The following is a 17,917-nucleotide window of genomic DNA, read 5'->3' as shown; positions in this document are numbered from 1 at the left end:
TTATTCTAAATAGTGAAAACATTAAATAAAGGAAAGATCAAGGTACCTCACTGAATTTCAGAGTTTTGATGATATATAAAACAAATAACTATAAAGCTAAATTTACTTTGGCTTGTTACTCCTTTAAGGAGAGGAGAACTTGAAAGTATTTTTAAATAAGTAAATATTGAGTTAGAAAGGTTTGGAAAAGAATTATTAGAATTGTAATAAAGTTCCCCACTTTTGACTTTTTCCTATTTGGATATTGGTCAACGAAGTAGAGTTCATAACAAAAATCTAAGTAGGGATTAATCTGCACCTGCCTCTAACTCCAGAACTATAGTGGTTTTATTTGCATGACTGCCTCTAGGGAATTAAGAATAGATGTTAAAGAGAACTTTTAAGACCAGGATGGGAGAATAAGTTTGCCCAACACCTGTGGGTAGGATAAGGATGTCCCAGGTGGGGGAATAGTGATATCATCCTAAGGTAGGAGAGAATCAAATGACGTGAGTTTTGGGGGATACTCAGTGAAGTCAGGATTAGTCATGTGGTGCCTTCATTCATCTTCTGGTATAGTCTTGGGTAAGTTACTCTGAGTCCTCAAAGGAGTGCTGTCACATTGAAGGTTCAGACTACATATAAGATACTAGACAAAGATCTCAGGTTACTGAGAAGCAGTGTCATCCAAGGTTGGGCTGAGAAAGCTTAGTCCATGAGTTGAGACATAACCATCCTCCATCTTCAGAGGTCCTTGTGGAGATTAGAGTCAAACATCAAACACGAAGTAGCAGCAGATGGGGACAAAGACACAAACAGAGGTAGCTGTAGAAGCAACATCCACTGAACGAAGCCACCAAGCAGCAAGACTGCAGGAAAAATTTAATGACTACCAGGGAGAGTGAGAATCCATCCCATCAGGGGAAGGAGAGAAGATAATGAGGAATCAATGCCTTAATAACTTTACTAGGTGGGTACTTAGATGCAAAGGTTAAGGAAACAATAGTCTCATTAGCTGTCTACAATGCTAAAGTAACCAAGAAAAACAAGAGTTATGTCTATTTACTTAATCACATATGTTAAGTTTCTCAGCAAATTATGTGCCAAGCACTGTGCTATGTGCTGTGTATAAAACACTTAGAGAAACAGACAAGGTTCCTGCCCTCCTTGAGCTTACAGTCTTGGGCTTAAATATCCCTTATTAACAGTGCTGCCGGTTTTATTGCGGTAGACAACCCAAGTTCTTCTGCAGTTTTAAGATTCACCCGTTATGAAAAAGGTAAAGAGAAGTTAACGTAATGGCCACAAAGAGACTTATATGGTGATTTTACCACCAACCTGAAGATACACTTGCTTTAAAACTAGAGTAACTTGAATTAGAAGAAAACATACTACTACTAAATGTAATACTATATCGCTTCTAAAAAGGAACTGGTTTAAGTAGTAATGTCCTTGTGTAGACTGAAAATGGAAATTCACTAAAACTCCAATCCTAATTGCACTTGGAAAATATTTGCAGCCTCCTAGAGTTGGAAAGTCATGACCTAGTATGAGGGAAAATCCAGTCTCTTGCTTCTCTTGCTCCTCTGTTTATTTATTCACTCATGTAGCAAATATTGACTGAGTACCTGCTACATGCCAGGCACAGTTGTAAGCACTTGAGATGCAGCGATGAACAAGACACACAAATCCCTCACTCTCATGACATTTAAATTCTAGTGGGTAGGAAAGACAAGAGAAAATAAGAAAAAGTAAATAAATAAATTTCCAGTAGTGGTAAGTGCAAAGAAGCAGCAGCAGCAGAATAGGAGGTAGCAACGGGGGGAACAGAAAGAAGTTAGAGACAGAGAAGGAGGAACGGGGTGGGAGGATGGGGACTCTATTACCCAGAGCTGCCCAGGAAGGCCTCCTTAAACAGATGCCTGAAGGTAGCGAGGGAGTGAGCCATGCAAAGATCCAGAATTACGGGCGTGTGAAGCCTGAAACAGAACCAGTGTAGCCAAAGCAGAGTGAGGAGAGAACGGTAGGAAATATCGTGGCAGGGGCTAGATCCTGTTGGACTGCGTAGATTTTACTGAGGCATTTTCACTTCTCCCTGTTTGTTGCTTCTGCTGTGTTGTGTTGTATTTTCTTAAGGACGTGAAGCTGTTGGAGTGTCTCTGAGCTGGGGAGTGAGGGCTCCTCTTTTTAGCTGCCAGGGCTTTTTCAATGGCACATTTTATTAGCACTTATTCCAGACTGGGCTCTCTGTAAATTTTGTATGTTGCTTGAGGCGATCCTGGACACCCACAGCCCAGCTTCCCATCTCATGCAGGTAAGAACTTCCCTCAAAAGGGGCCATTCATTAGACTTTCCAATGAGGGTTCAAAAAGTTATGGGGGAGGGAGGCATTTACAATGATGGTGTGGCTAGAAGAGGAGTGAGGGAGCCCATGTATCCCTGTCGCCATGACAATGGGAAATCAGGGTGTGACTGCCGGAGAGTAGTTTTCCCATATGTTTGTATTAACAGGGCTTCCTCCAGGACCCTTTACCTCAGTGAGTAGCAAGCCTGTTCTCCTGTCCACATCCAGGATATATTGGTGCTTTCTCATCCTGCATGCACACTGTAGCTGGGAGTGGTGTAACAGGCCAGGTCCATTAAATGGAATAACAATAGCTACTGTTACTGAGCTCCTATCAAATGCTAGTCACTGTGTACTTAAATATATTATCTCTAATTTTCACAACCATTCCCTAAGATACTATCTCTATTTGATAGATAGAACCTGAAGTAGAGACAGATGGCAGAACTCACCCAAGTTCACACAGAAGTGGCAATGCCAGGGTTTGAGGCCAGAATTGCCTGACTCTGAAACTTGAACTCTTAGCCTTCTACCATGCTGCCTCCAAATAGGTCAAATGACTAGAAAAAGAAGATTTAAGTTCAGAATTGTCATTGTAGATTGTTTCCACCAGTTTATTTTATGTAAAACTCCAAATGGGTCAAATTTCATAATAATGAAATTCAAGAGAACTTCTGTGCCATTTTGTTATAGGGCAGCTGTCTTGGAATTTGTGTCATAACTTATTATGCTGGCTATTTTTGAAATAAGTAGACCTCAATTGAAAATGGGAGGATTTATCATATATAATTTTTAAATAAATAAATAATTTCATTTAATGAATTTCTTAGGGCCTGAAATTGCTTTACTCCATATAAATTTCATTAAAACACAGACCTATAGCTAAAGCAGGGAATAGAGTATAATTTGAGTGTTATTTACAATTAAGGATACTATTTTTCTGCTAACAGACTCTGGCTCAGGACTGCCTCACTTCTCCACCCACGGTTTTGTCAATTCCATGAAATATTTTTTCCACTCTTTTTTTAAAATTTTATTTTATATTGGAGTATAGTTGATTAATGTTGTTGTGTTAGTTTCAGGTGTACAACAAAGTGATTCAGTTATACATATATTTGTATATGTATATGTATTCTTTTTCAAATTCTTTTCCCATTTAGGTTATTACAGAATACTGAGCAGAGTTCCCTGTGCTATACAGTAGGTCCTTGTTGGTTATCCATTTTAAATATAGCAGTGAGTACAAGTCAATCCTAAACTCCCAAGCTATCCCTGCCCCTCCACCCTTCCCACTGGTAACCATAAATTCATTCTCTAAGTCTGTGAGTCTGTTTCTGTTTTGTAAATAAGTTCATTTGTATCATTTTTTTTAGATTTCACATATAAGCGATATCATATGATATTTGTCTTTCTTTGTCTGACTTACTTCACTTACTATGATAATCTCCAGGCCCATCCATGTTGCTGCAAATGGCATTATTTCATTCTCTTCAATGGCTGAGTACTATTCCACTGTGTATACACCACATCTCTTTATCCATTCCTCTGTTGATGGACATTTAGGATGCCTCCATGCCTTGGCTATTGTAAACAGCGCTGCAGTGAACATTGGGGTGCGTGTATCCTTTTAACATTGTGCTTCTCAGAGCATAACTCTCTACCTCTCTCTTCTCTGTCTCTCTCTCTCTCTCTCACACACACACACACACACGTCTTCTACAGGGAAATTAACTCTCCATGGAATATTTTTGGGGCAGAATAGGATGCATTTTTCTCAGACCAACAAAACAGACAGGGGCCAATTGCCAGGTTCTAGATCTGGTGTCTCACTAAGTTCTTCATGTAGATAAATGCTGGGAAAATATTCTCCAGGTAAAGATTTTGCCTCAGTGGCTATAGACTTTGACCCTCACTAAACTAGTCCTCACACACCAGAGAGCACTAGGTGACAGAACTAGAATATTCAACTAGAAGAACTAAAATATTACAGTAGAAGGAACCTTGAAAATAACCTCATTCAACCTCCATGACAAATAGAAGAAGAAACTAAGGTCTTGTATGAAGGGTTAGAGGGTGAAATGAGACTGGAACTCAGGTCTTCTTACCTTGAGGAAACTTCCTCAACACACCATATTTTCTTTCTCCATGTTTTCTTTTTGTTGAATTCTCCTGAAACTACTTATTCTTGTAAAACCTGAATTAGGAAGAACACATCTATATGAAAATCATTGTCCTCTGATACCAATACCCTGTGATTTCCCTGGATGGAGCTCATTTTTCTTTTCCCATCTTCCCAACTCAGTGATTGTAACTTTTTTCCTCTGAAATGCTGCAATTCCTGTGAACACTCACCTGTAGGGATTTCAGAATTCAGAACAAATCCTTGTTGAACAGGAAAGGAGATCAAGGGAACATTGCCTCTTCACGTGTAGAAATTTTATGGCATTTCTCCGAAGTGTGTAATATGTGTGTGGTTGTATTTTATGAAACTTTTATGAGAGCACTTCATTTCAGCTCTCCTGTTCCTTTTATGGTGGGCGTGATCCTATTATTTTTCTGTAACTGAAATTTTATTTTTAAATATTAAATTGTGATTATGAGAAAAGGTTCTTTATTCCCATGCACTCATGTACATGTAACTTCTTCTGACTTATGGGGAAGCAAGTCCCACATCAGAGCTTCAGCCCTGGGCCCATAATTTGCAAGCATCAAATGGAACCTCGTATTGCAATGCAAATTATAGTACCCAGGGATCTGCAGTATAATCACCAGTTACAAGGAAGGTAAAGAGGAGAGGAAATTACCATAATGGGCCACAGAATTATACACAAGAGGATGCTCAGAGGCCTATATGGCAGATTTCACCACCATTCGACAGATATGCTTGCTTTCCTCTGAAAATGTGCTCTCCTTGGTAGAGAAAGATGTTGTTGGCTCCTTCTTGGAGAAACTTGACCTTCAGCTTTTTTGGTAGCGATGGATTGGACTGAATTATTTATATTCTCTCATCTGAACTGTGAAATGGCCAACTAGGAGTTGGGATCGTTTTAGAAGCTGAAGTTCAATGAATGAGTAGGTTGAAATATGGGAACATGGAAAATGAGAGAGAAGAGCATTCCAGGAGGAGGAAAAAGAGTGAGCAAAGGTGTAGAGACAGAAAGACCTGTTTAAAGAGAAGCACAGTCCCCTTGGCCTAAAGTGTGGGAGGACACATTTCTGGCACACAGCCATTTGAACTGAGGCCCCCATTACCCAGTGGAGCTTAAAGCCTGGGCTTCTGGACCCTGATGAACAAGTTCATCTGAGGGGAAAGCTTTCTCTGATCCACTAAACATCTGTCCCTGGGGTAAGATTCCAGAAAGCCCTCTCTGTGAGGGATGAAAGAGACCTGGAACTCTTCCATTTTGATTCCTAGAATTTCTCCAATTGGCAGCACTCACAATTTCTTCCAGGATGATACCTAATAGAATATTGAACATAGGTGGCTCTTCCTCAGATCACTTGGAAATGGGCAAAGGATAACCCAATATTTCTTATAAGAAATATTTGTTAATTAAGTTCTTTAAATTCTTTTTTTAAATTATTCAACAAACAATTATTGAGCACCTACTGAATATGGAGATAGAAAAATAAATGACACACTCCCTGCACACAGCCCCTTCTTGGAAGTGTTGGAGATGACAATCAGATATACAATTTTAGGGAACTATGGAAAAATAAATGCTAGAGGAATGTGAATGAATCATGGGAGCCAGAGGAAGAGTGCTCACCCCACCTAGGTGGATGTAGGTGTGGAGGTCAGTGGTGGGAATACCCACACTGAGTCATATGAGTAAACAGGATTTGACCAAGCAAATGGGGGCTGGAGTGAGAAAGAAACATGGGTGGGAGGGAGAGGGTATTCCAGGCAGGAGGGATGGCAGCAAACTAGCAGAGGCAGGAAAGAGCGTGGTGTGGGTGGTGAGCATCAGACAGACTGAAGTTGCTGGAACGTAAAGCACTAAGTAGGATATAGTGTTTCCTATGGCTGCTGTGACCCACTGCCACAAACACAGTGGCTTAAAACAACATAAATTTGCTCTCTTTACAGCTTTGGAGGTCAGAAATCCAAATTCAGTTTTACAGGGCTAATGTCTAGGTGTCGGCAGGGCTGATCCCTTCTGGAAGCTCTAGGAGAGAACCTGCTTCCTTGTCCTTTCCATCGTCTGCTGTTGGTCTGCATTCCTTGGCTTTTGGCTCCTTCTTTGTCCATCTTCAAAGTGAATGACTCCAATCTCTGCTTCTGTCATCATATCGCCTTTTCCTGTGATTCTGCCTGTACTCCCCTTCCCTTACTTCCTCGTTGACCTTCTTGCCGCCCTTTCATAAAGACCACTGTAAGTAGATCAGATCCACCCAGGTAATTTTAGGATAATCTCCCCATCTCAAGATTTAATTTAATCACAGCTGCAAAGTCCCTTTTTATAAGATAATATTGACAGGTTCCAGGGATTAGGATGTGAACATATTTGGGAGGCTATGATTCAGTCTGTCACATAGGGAAAAGCAGGAAATGAGTTTTAGGAAGCAAAAGGGAATCCAGAAAAAGAGGGTGTTGTAAGCCACGGTAGGAGCTTGACTATAATCCTGTAGTCAGTGGGGAGCCACTGAAGGGTCATAAGCAGGGGAGAGATAGCACAGTAGAAGCTGGACTGAGGGGGAACTCGCTGGAAGCAGAGAAACCACCTGGGAAGCTCCTGTGAGAGTTGATAAGAAACACCGCTTATGCCTAAATATTAGACAAAGTGCTTCCCCATCCCCACATAATCCTATGGAGAAGATAAACAAACCTTATATGTGAATTTTTATAAATCCTTATTAGGGAGTTCTTTCAATTACCTTAGTTGGAACAACAAACCGGTACTTGATGATATGATTAATGATCAAACTGGGACACTTTTGAGATGGTCCTATTGATAACTACACAGGGACAACATGCTAAACCAGCACTGCCCCCGGCCAACTGGGCATATGGTCGTCCTATGTTTGGAGAAGGCACACTGGCCTGAAATGGCTTGAATCAGTGCTGGTTTGGGGTGTTAGAGAGGCCTCCTGACTGATTCAGTCAAAAAAAAGGCAAAGGCAATTAATCGAACTGCAGTAATTTTTCCTGGGATTATGACCTCACAATACAAGTATTGCATGGTATTATAAACAAGCGTTTGAAAGATTACTTTTAAATGAATATATTAAGTGATTACATAGTGAGGATTACAATACACAGCTGAAAAAAACCCAGCTGTTTGATGGGTTCTTGTGACTTTAGGAACTGTTTCCAGAGAAAGAATCACATTTGGATTCTAAAAATGCTGTGTCTCAAACAACACAGAATTGACCATGATTTGCTCTAGAAAACCATCTTAATTCTAAACTCCAGTGAGGAAAGAAACCCTGGTGTCAAAATTGCATGTGAGGAATGTGAATAAAACTCTTTCAGGAAACATAAGTGAGGATGTTGATTTCTAAATTAATATCTTTATAGCTTAAGTGCTATTTTAAATATACACGTGTAGCTAAATTAATCATTTAAATATAGACATTTGACTGTCGATTAAATTTGCCCCCCTCAAAAATGGTTGAGTCTGAGAGAAGATTATCTCCCAGTTGAAAATCCAGGGGGCTCTATTTTAAATGCTCATGCCTTCTAGTCTGACATATGCAGTATTTTGAGAGTAAACACTGTAGGATTTGATAGGTAAGATGTAGGGTGAGGGAGAAGGATAGTCAGCTGGATGGGTGGTGGTATCACCAACTGAACTAGTCAATGGCAGAGACATTTGTTTACAGGGATAGGGTGGGCAAAAGGATACAAGAAGTTCATCGTTGGCAGTGTTGAGTTTGAGATGCCTGTTAGGGCATGCAGAAGATTCTTGGATATGGAATTGGTTAAGGATACAGGAAAGTTTATTTGCATTGGAACCACAGAGGCAAGACAGCCACAGAAAACTACAATAAAAAAGAAGAAGCATAGAGATCAAGCATGATGATACCAGAGAGGCTAGATGACCATAGGGTTTTATGTTTGGGGAAGTTAATAAAATAGACCCGGAATGTGTGGCACAGTACAGTCAAGTGGCCTTGGGGTTTCTAATAGCACCAGTCTAAAGGGACTCCTATAGACATGAGCTAATACTCCACTGTAGTCAAACCTGGTACAGCCAGCACGAGGCATCTGGTAGCCTGGGGCAGGGTGAGACCAAAAGAGGTCAGGGTGAGACCAAAAGCGGTCAGGGGCCATATCTGTAAGGTTGAGGCCAGATCAGGGACATATGACTTCTGGTTTCTTGGCTCTCAAAATTGAGGTGTGAAGGAAGAAATGGGGGGCACACACACACACACACAAACAAGACAGAGAAAGGGAGAGAGCAAGTGTAATTATTGTCACAGACAGAACATTTCTGTCCTCCCCAAAATTCATATGTTGAAGCCCTAACCCCTAATGTGATGGCATTAGGAGATTAGGAGGTGGGGCATTTGGAAGGTAATGAGGTTTAGATGAAGTCATGAGGGTGGAGCCCCAATGATGGGATTAGTGCCCTTATAAGAAGACTCACCAGAGCCTCCTCTCTCCTCCATGTGATGATATAGCGAGAAGGCAAAGGTGGCCATTTGCAAGCCAGGAAGAGAGCACTTATCAAGAAATGAATCAGCCAGCACCTCGATCTCGGACTTCCCAACCTCCAGAATCCTGAGAAATAATTGCTGTTGTTGTTTTTTTATGGCAGCCAGGGCAGACTAAGACAATTATACCTCAGGAATTGTTTGACTAGAGGGATTGTTATTCTGCCTTTTCAGTGTGTTGGGGCATCCCGGTTGCTAAAGAATGGGGACAGGAGCTTGGGGTTACCAGGAGCAACTATGGGTCTACATCCCATACTCACACTTCGCCATCTGTGAGACTCATTGTGATCAGAGGGGAGCATCACGATCCCCCCCAACCCCTTCTTGCTACCCAGAGTTAGGGAAGAGCCTGCTTCTTGCCCTTGCTGGCTGGTCAGAACCGTATGAGTTCCAAGACCTTGTTATGGAATGACTCTCCCTGAGCACTGCCCTGAGGTCGCTGGCCCTCCAGACAGGCACAAGCATCCTCTCTTTCCACAAACATCTGTTCTGTTGGGCCTCCAAGTGGGAGGGTGGGCGCTTGGTGGCTGCCTGGCTCAGAAAGTGCCCATTATGAGCAGTGGATCATCTTGCATTCCATTAAGCATGTGATTACAGCCAGATGCTGTGGTGGTGGGCATACAACAACTCCCTATAATAATCGTAATTACGATCCTGGTGTTTCTTTAGCTCAACATACTCTGAACTTCTTAAGTCAGAAGAAATTTGAAAGAATTGCTTATTAGAGGCTGCAATCAAATGGAGAAGGAGAACTTTCTTTATAAAGGGGGAAAATTCCTCCCTGACATTTTGGCTTATGCACAGCTTTGCCCTGACAGTGGCATGGTTCTGGAGTCCAGAATGAGCACGGCTCTGGCTCCACACGCCTACTCTTCTTTCTCTGCTTCCCTGTGCTTTGCTCTGCCTGGTTCCTTCTCAGCTGCTTCTCCTGGCTGGAAAGGAAAACAAGCACCTGCCTGCCCATCAGCTCCCATGCCCCCCACTGTGGGAGTCTGCCAAGTGGGGCACCTCCCCTGCCCACTCAGGTGAAGTTCTTGGAATACCCAGGGAGAGGGGGTCGTTCGACGCCGAAATTGGCTATGTGCTGTTATGACTAACAGCCACCTGGGCCTGCCGTTCTTGTGGAGCCATCTATTTGTGGAACACGGAGCTGTTTAGGGGATATTTGTGCACACGCGAAGTCTTTACTTGTAGGAGCACATTTAAGGAGCTGGAAACCCAGTCTGTGAAGAAATATGTTGCCTTCATTTTCGAGGGTTGCCATAACAAAATACCGCACACTGGGTGGCTTCGGTAAGGCATTTATTGTCTCGCAGTTCTGAAGGCTAGAAGCCGGAGATCAAGGTTTCTGCAGGAGTGGTTCCTTCCAAGGGCTGTGAGGGAGGGATCTGCTCCAGGCCGCCTTCCTTGGCTTGTCGATGAATGTCTTCTCCCTGGATTATCTTCACATTATTTTCCCTCTATGCGTGTCTTTCTCTTCACATGTTTTTTTTTTTTTTAAGGACACCAGTCAGATTGGATTAGGGGCTCACCCTTCTCCAATATTTTAACTCCAATCATTTTAACTAATTACATCTGCAACAACACCATCTCCAAGTAAGGTCACATTCTGAGGTACTGGAGGTCACATTCTGAGAACGTCAACATATGAATTTGGGGGAGGACATAACTTCAACCTATAACATGCATTGTGAGCCTACCATGTGCCCGGCACTGTGCTGAATTCAGGGGATACACTTGAACAAGAAAGGCAGTTTCTACCCTCCCAGAGCTTGACAGGAATACAGAGAGTAAAGAGAAAAATGACACAATAAAGTAATCAATGGATAAAGTGAGCAACACTGCAGTAAAGCCCTAGGAGGGGCCGTGGGAAATCACAGGAGGAGCTCTAACCCAGCTTAGGAACCTGGGGAAGGCAGCCCCCGAGGAGGTGAGGTTGAGGCTGAGGTCTGGAGGATGACAGGAGCTCACCAGGGAAAGGTGGGGCAGAGCAGAGAGATATGCCAGGTGGATGTGACTAAAAGAGCCGAGGTCCAGAGGGGAGAAGGATTGTGGCCTGCAGAGAGAACTAAAAGAAATTCCGCAGGGTTGAAGTATAGCGTGTGAGGGTGTTTCCTGGGGGTTAAAGAGACGAGGAAAAGGAGGACCAAGACAATGGTGGAAGGAAAATGATGCGGGGCCTTGTAAGCCCCCTGAGGATACTTGCATATAGACCTGAGGGAACTTGGGAGCCACTGAAGAATGCCATTTAGGAAACGACACAATCAGACTTAAGATTTAGAAACACCCCACTGGCTGCTGTCTGGCGAGGAGGGGAACAGGAAAGAAGACCACTTAGAGGGACATTTCTGTGGTCCAGGAGAGAGGTGACTGTAGCTTGAACGAGGACAGTGGCAGGAGATGGAGGTTTTGATGCCCACTCGTCCTTCACATCCCAGTCCAGGCTCCTGGGATCTCACAGGGCCTCCACCCTCTCCCACCTGCCACTTCACTCGTTTGTGTGAAGGCGTGATACCAATCTCTCTCTTATCATTTTATTTTTCAAATACTCACATGGTATTTACCATGTGCCAGGCACTGAGTGCATTAGAAATTATAATTCATGTAGGTGTCAAAAAGTAACCATGAAGCAGATGCTATTACTATCCCCATTTTACATAGGGAGACAAAAAGACCTTGTCAGAGGTCACAGAGCTAATGGTGGCAGCGCCAGCCCGTGACCTCTGGCTTCAGGGTCCACACTCTTAACCATGACCCTACCCTCTATCCTACAGGCGGGCGCCACTGCATCATCCCCCCCAACAGAACACCAGGCATGCAACAGGCCCTTAATAAACACTTGTTGAATGAATGTTGGCGATGATCAGATGTGTATGGTGGGTGACAGAGGTCGGGGGGCAGGTGTCAAAGGTGACTTCCGGGACTTTCAGCTTGGGTGGGAGGTGAGGCTATTCACTGAGCTGAGGATCATGAAGGCGGAAGCTGTTACAGGGGCTGTGAAGGGAAAGCGACTGGGACATCCTGATGGGACACAGCGCTTCTTACACCCCGGGCATCTGGAGCCTTGGGGCCCCCCTCAATAGTTTCGTATCACCGCTGCCTTGGTGAGAATAACATCAATCTGAAACTTTTTCGGCCTTACCCCATAACAGCTGAATAACAGCTATTAGCTTTGGACTCTAGGCATTTTTATGAGATCTTAGTTCCAGGGCTTGAGGTTTGGCAAAAAGAGCATATTATTCACACACAAAACAACTACATTAAAATAGCATTAAGAGTCTGGTTTACACTGACAAAACCTAGGAAATTCAGAATTATGGGGAAGAGCCTGTCCTGAGTTCACCCTCACCACTAGGCTGGTGAGGCTCCTTCTGCATTGAGGGCGGAGAGAAAGGTCCCCACTGGGCAGAAGGAGACACACTGGGGAAATACGAGGCAGCCCAGGTGAGGGGGGAGGAGGAGGAGGAGGAGGTGGAGGAAGGGCCATTACAGCAAGGGCCACGGTCCCGGGGCCAGGCCCACTCCCTGGAGCCTGTATGGTGATGCAGGCATGAAGCACCGGCCCTGGAGGTCACAGCCCAATCCCAGGGCCAGGAAAACATGTCAACACCAGCCTCTGGCTCCTCTGGGCTGGAGACCTCCTTCCTACAAGCTGATGACAATGAGACATTCACATCTTTGCCCCATGGGGAAGAAGCCTCATATTTCCATCCCTCTACTGAACTTGGACACAAGGGAACTCACAGGCAGATACATTGCTTCCCCACCTAATTCTCATCTTTTGAAGGAACTGAGGAGAAAGAAGCTCAATAATGGGTGAACAAAAAGTGTTGGCTGTGTTTCCACACGGAAGCGTGGCTGGTTATAGCATTGGGAGACCACTCTGTTAAGTAAGTTTGAGAATTTAAATAATCTTGATTTTGGGTTGCATTGAGAGTCGGGGAGAGAAGTGAGGAAAAGAAATTCCCTCCTCTTGGCCAAAAAAGACCTTTCTCTATTTGAGAGGAGGTGGAACCATTTGTTACTCACTTACTTGCTTGCTTTATTTATTTATTTATCTATCTATCTATCCATCCAGGTTTATTGAGGTATAATTGACAAACAAAATTGTAAGATATTTAAAGTGTACAACATGATGATTTTCCATACATATTCACTGTGAAAAGATTTCCCCTGTGGAGTTAATTACCACGTTCTTCACCTCACATAGTTATCTTTTTTGTGTGCGTGAGAACATTTTAGTTCTACTCTCTTGGCAAATTTCAATTATATGATATAGTGTTATCAATTATAGTCACCATGTTATACATTAGGTCCTCAGACCTTATTCATCTTATAACTGACAGTTTGTAGAGTTGGTTCTTCAGATGTACTTTGGAAGAAATTTCTGTAATTCTAGAATTCACCAGGGCATTTTGGGTAAGAACTTCCCCCAAGCTTTTGAAAATAAAGTGTAATCCAAGAGCTCGAAAATGAGTCAGGTTGTTTTTAAATATGGTGAGAGTTACCCCATCTAACCAATTTTAAAATGACAAAATACAGTCCTTGGAGAAGCTGCCATGGTCTAGCCTAAAGTGACAGGGGTGGAAGGGATAGTGAGACACCCCTCCATATACAAGAATCCCAAAGGGATTTTGTCAAATAAAAATAAAATGTGATGTTAATTCCACCAAGTTATTGCCCTCTTCCAATAGCTTTTGAATTTCATTAAACTGTTCATCCTCCCGATTTCTCAGTGATTAATACATCTCTTTTCTCTGCCCTACAATTACTATTCACCAGAATAATAACCAAATGGATGGGCTCATTTAACCCTTATGGTAATCCTATGAGGTAGCTACTCTTGTTATCCCCACTGATAACGTAACGATGTTATTTATCATTGTGATCTGTAATGATGTTAAGGTACTGACCAAGGTCACACATATGTGGTGGAGCTGGAACTGGAACCCCACGTTCCAATTAAGCTGGCACTTAGCCATCCATCCCCCCCAATACCTGAGTTGCCTGTTAAAACCAGCTGGGAGACATCCAGAGCCGTAGAGCTCATGACTCTTCCAGAAGTTCTCATCTCCTTAGCTTGAGAAACCCTTTTCTCTATTAACCAAATGAGGGATAGAAAAAGCAATTGTGCTCATTTCTAAATTGTTCAAAGTGACTTTAAAAATCATGTCTTCTTGAAAGCACATTGAAGGCCCATTTCATTCACCTCTCATCTCAAATGGGAAAACTGAGAGGGTTTTATGCTACCAGCTCAAAAGCTGAGCTGGGGATAAAGTGCAGGAAGACTCAGGCTTTAGCAAATCACCTGGCATCGGGACTTCCCTGGTGGTGCATTGGGTAAGACTCCATGCTCCCGATTTATGGGGCCCGGGTTCGATCCCTGGTCGGGGAACTAGATTCCTCACGCATGCCACAACTAAGAGTTCACAAGCTGCAACCAAGAAGCCCGCATGCCGCAACTAAAAGATCCCACGTGCCACCACTAAGATCCGGTGCAGCCAAAATAAATAAATAAATATTTTTTTAAAAAAAGGAAAGAAAAAAGAAAATGACCTGACATCACTTTTCCAATACGCTATAAAATGTTAATAATTCTGAGTAATCTGACTGAAAATGCATTAAAGTACAGGACAGCAGGAGGTTGAGAGAAAGTCATTTTTTGTGCCCCTCCTGACCTGTCATTTAGCAAAGCAGGGACAACTTTGGCTCTGTCATGGAGTGCGGCTATTAAGATGTCACAGCCGTGATTCTGTGACACTCCATCAGAGGACACTGGTGGTACCTCCCTCTTTTCTGTTTGGAAGAAAGAGACAGGAGGGGTTGTTCAAATACTGGCTGCGGATGGGGTGTGGAGAGACAGTGTAAACATGGGCTAGAACAAGTTCAGAGAGACACACAGGACATGGTAACATCAGTAGAACCAGGCCTGTCAAAGCCAGTGACAGACAGCACATGGAAGATTTCTTGTGGAGCTCTAGATAATTCTGTTCCGGCTGGAATCTTTAGTTAACAGTCCAGAAGAGCCTGTTAACTGTGACTTAACTTTAAGTTTGAATGAAAAGTACAAGTAGTTGACATGTTTCTTGGTAACACCTTTTGATAAAGGATGCATTTGTCTCTAGTTTTGTACTAAAATTCTTTAGTTGGGACTCTCTTAAAACTCCTCTCTGGAGGTTGAATTTTGAGCCTTTTCCACCCTCCCCATCCCATGAGCCTGCTCCTAGCGCACATACGCACGCACACATACACACACGTGCACAGACCCACCAATCCCGGGTGAGGGCTCACTCGACTGGGATGTGAGCTGCAGGCCTGCGCTCAGTATATCCCCACCAGACGAAGCTGGGAGGCCCCAGTGGGACCAACGCAAGAGGTCTGAGCCAGTCTTGCTCCCTACCTCCCAGGAAATATCTCTTTTTAATCATGCCCATGGGTTGTTTTCTACTTGAGCTGTGAGGACTCAGTGAGAAAAAAATGGTAGAAGAAAGAAATGCTTGGGTATCAGAAACAGGGGTGTTGAGAAATGAAAATGAAGTACAGGGTTTCACTGACCCTTTCTCTTTCCCCTCTGCTGCTTTTTTGTAGTTCAAAATCCCACAGGTGTGAACATGGTAAAATATGTATCCTTGTTTTATCACATTATTAAATAACACCTCACTCTGAGACAGGTTGAGTTATGAAACCTGAAGGTGCAGAAAGTCAGGTCGAGGATGGGGGGACACACCTGCTCTATGAAGTCTCTGGGTTCATCCCCCGGCACTTGGCATCCTGGTGAAAGACGAGGCCGTCACCCCATGACCAGCTAGCTTCTCCTGGAGATGACGGAACCCACGCAAACATTTCGGTTCCACGGAAACCACAGGAAGGCAGGCTGGTCTCTGAGCCTGGGAGAGAGAACTGAGCAGCAGGGTTGGTTCGGCCCTACAACCGCCTTCCTGTGTTGTCACTTCACACACCACACTGAGGTTTTGTCTTTGGAAACACTGAAGAGAAAGTGTGTGCGGTTCTTGTAAAAGCTGTTTGACTACGGTGGGTTGGCTTTGTTGCTGCCCAGAGGCAGGAGAAAGGACGAGGTGAGTAATCTCACTCTTCATTGGCTCTGCTGCAGTGCTGGATGGCTTCACAGGGTCTGTCCTGGGCTGGGAGGTCGGCAGAGACCTCCAAAATCCTGCAACCTGTGCTTCACAGGAGTAAGTGCCCTTCTTCACGTCCTGCTGTCAAGGACCATGGACACGTTGTCATTACTGGAAATGTTGAGACCATTCTGATTGGATACAGTCACACTGGTGTTTTAAATTTTAGTCGGCAGACAAACAAGCCTTTGTTGTTTCTTTCAGGCAACAAACTACCTTTCTGAAGATGACAGCAGGCCCATTTAATAGAAGACCCAGGTGGCTTCTGATATCAGTTAACAGCATTAAAAATTTTTTGCAAAGGGGGAAAAATCACAATTTTTTACTTTCAAGTAACTGAAAATATGATTACAAAGTACCCTTGCCTGTCCTCTCCCTGCTACCTCTACATCAAAGGATAAAGTTACTTTTCTAGAAAAGGACATCAGCAAGTGCAAATTCACACATAGGATGCCTGTGAACGTGCCAGCACCCAAATGTGCTGAGGAGTGAGAACGGAGGTGGAGGGACAGGTTGATGAGAAGGGCTTCCTCAGGGCAGGAGCTGCAAATCGGCTTTAGAGGAGACAGGGGAGCAGGGCCAGCAGCGCGAGCGATTTCCAAGGCGACAGGGATGCGAGGAAGCAAATGCATGCAGGAAAGTCTCTGGGATAAGAGAATTGGGCTTTTTCGTTTGTCCAAAAGCAAGTGATGTAAATCCAGCGGGAAAGGCAGATTTATGGCATGGTTGGGACAATCGTTCCGAAGAAATTTTATTTTCCTAGTTTAGTTTGTTGTTGTCGTTCTGACTCTCAAAACATGACGCTCACTTTGCAGCCAGTGCAGGTGTGGTCACTGAGTCCACACATGTGGAGCCAGCCACCCCTCCGTGCCAGGCCCGTTTCTCGGGGCTGCCCGGGGGCCTTGAAGAACACCGGCAATGTCCCTGCTGCCGTTGAGCTCGCTCTCTTGCCTGGGAGACGGGCAGATGGCAAGTGGATAAACAGAGATCAAGTCTCAGAGTGAGAAGAAAAATAAAACGCTTATGTGACAAGTGATGGAGAGGGAGTAGCGTTTGACAGGGTAGTTGGGAAAGACCTCTCGGAGGTTGGGACATTTGGTCAGGGAACTGAATAAATGTCAAGAAGCAGCAGCCAATCTTGCAGAGTGAAACGTGCATTCCAGGCAGAGAGAACAGAAAGCACGACAGCCCTGAGGAAATGAGATTGGTGCTCTAGGAACAGAAAGAAGGCCAGGGCGGCTGAGAGGGAGAGGGATTGGGCAGGACAGCGACAGGAGAGGAGGTGGGAGGTACGGGCCAGATCAGAGGGGCCTTGGAACTCAAGCAAGGAATTTGACTTTATTGTTATAGGTAATAGGAAAGCAAGGCAGTGATTTGATTTAGGCAGAGTAGGATTATAATTCAACATGTAAATACAGTGTATGAATTAGACCCTAGCAGGCAATCCCAGAAGCTCTCAGAGCACTGGGGACGTGGGTGAATGGATGACTAACCAGGGATCAGAGGTGTCCTTGGGGTCTATAAAGTGGACAGATCCACACGGGATTTTTTTGGACCTTATAAGAGACTCTAGTACCTTACACAGATACATTTTCACAAGTATACGTACTGTACCAGGAGCATCCAAATGACATATGTATACTCCATTTCCTAAGCATGTGTGTGGTCATGAATGATATCCAAATTTAAAAGACAATGAATTCTACAGACTGCATCTAGCATTCACAGTGGCTCTTCTAAGATTCCATGTCTGGCGAGCATGCTGCAAACACAATCTGAAAAGGAGAAGGGGAAATCT

At 43.8% G+C, this 17,917-nt stretch overlaps 1 protein-coding gene across 1 annotated transcript in view; it reads right to left on the bottom strand.

Moving 5' to 3' along the window:
- Window positions 1-17,875: 17,875 nt before the first annotated feature.
- The window catches only part of ADAT2 (adenosine deaminase tRNA specific 2), a 57,846-nt gene continuing 57,804 nt past the window's right edge, over window positions 17,876-17,917 (bottom strand). Inside the window, exon 7 of the transcript XR_009702897.1 lies at window positions 17,876-17,894. The gene's annotated coding sequence lies outside the window, so the exon portion shown is untranslated. The remainder of the gene's footprint in view (window positions 17,895-17,917) is intronic.

Source organism: Eubalaena glacialis, chromosome 12, assembly GCF_028564815.1.
Source record: "Eubalaena glacialis isolate mEubGla1 chromosome 12, mEubGla1.1.hap2.+ XY, whole genome shotgun sequence".
Classification (NCBI taxonomy): domain Eukaryota; kingdom Metazoa; phylum Chordata; class Mammalia; order Artiodactyla; family Balaenidae; genus Eubalaena; species Eubalaena glacialis.
The sequence above is the reverse complement of the archived record's forward strand: the minus strand, read 5'-3'. Positions and strand labels throughout refer to the sequence as shown.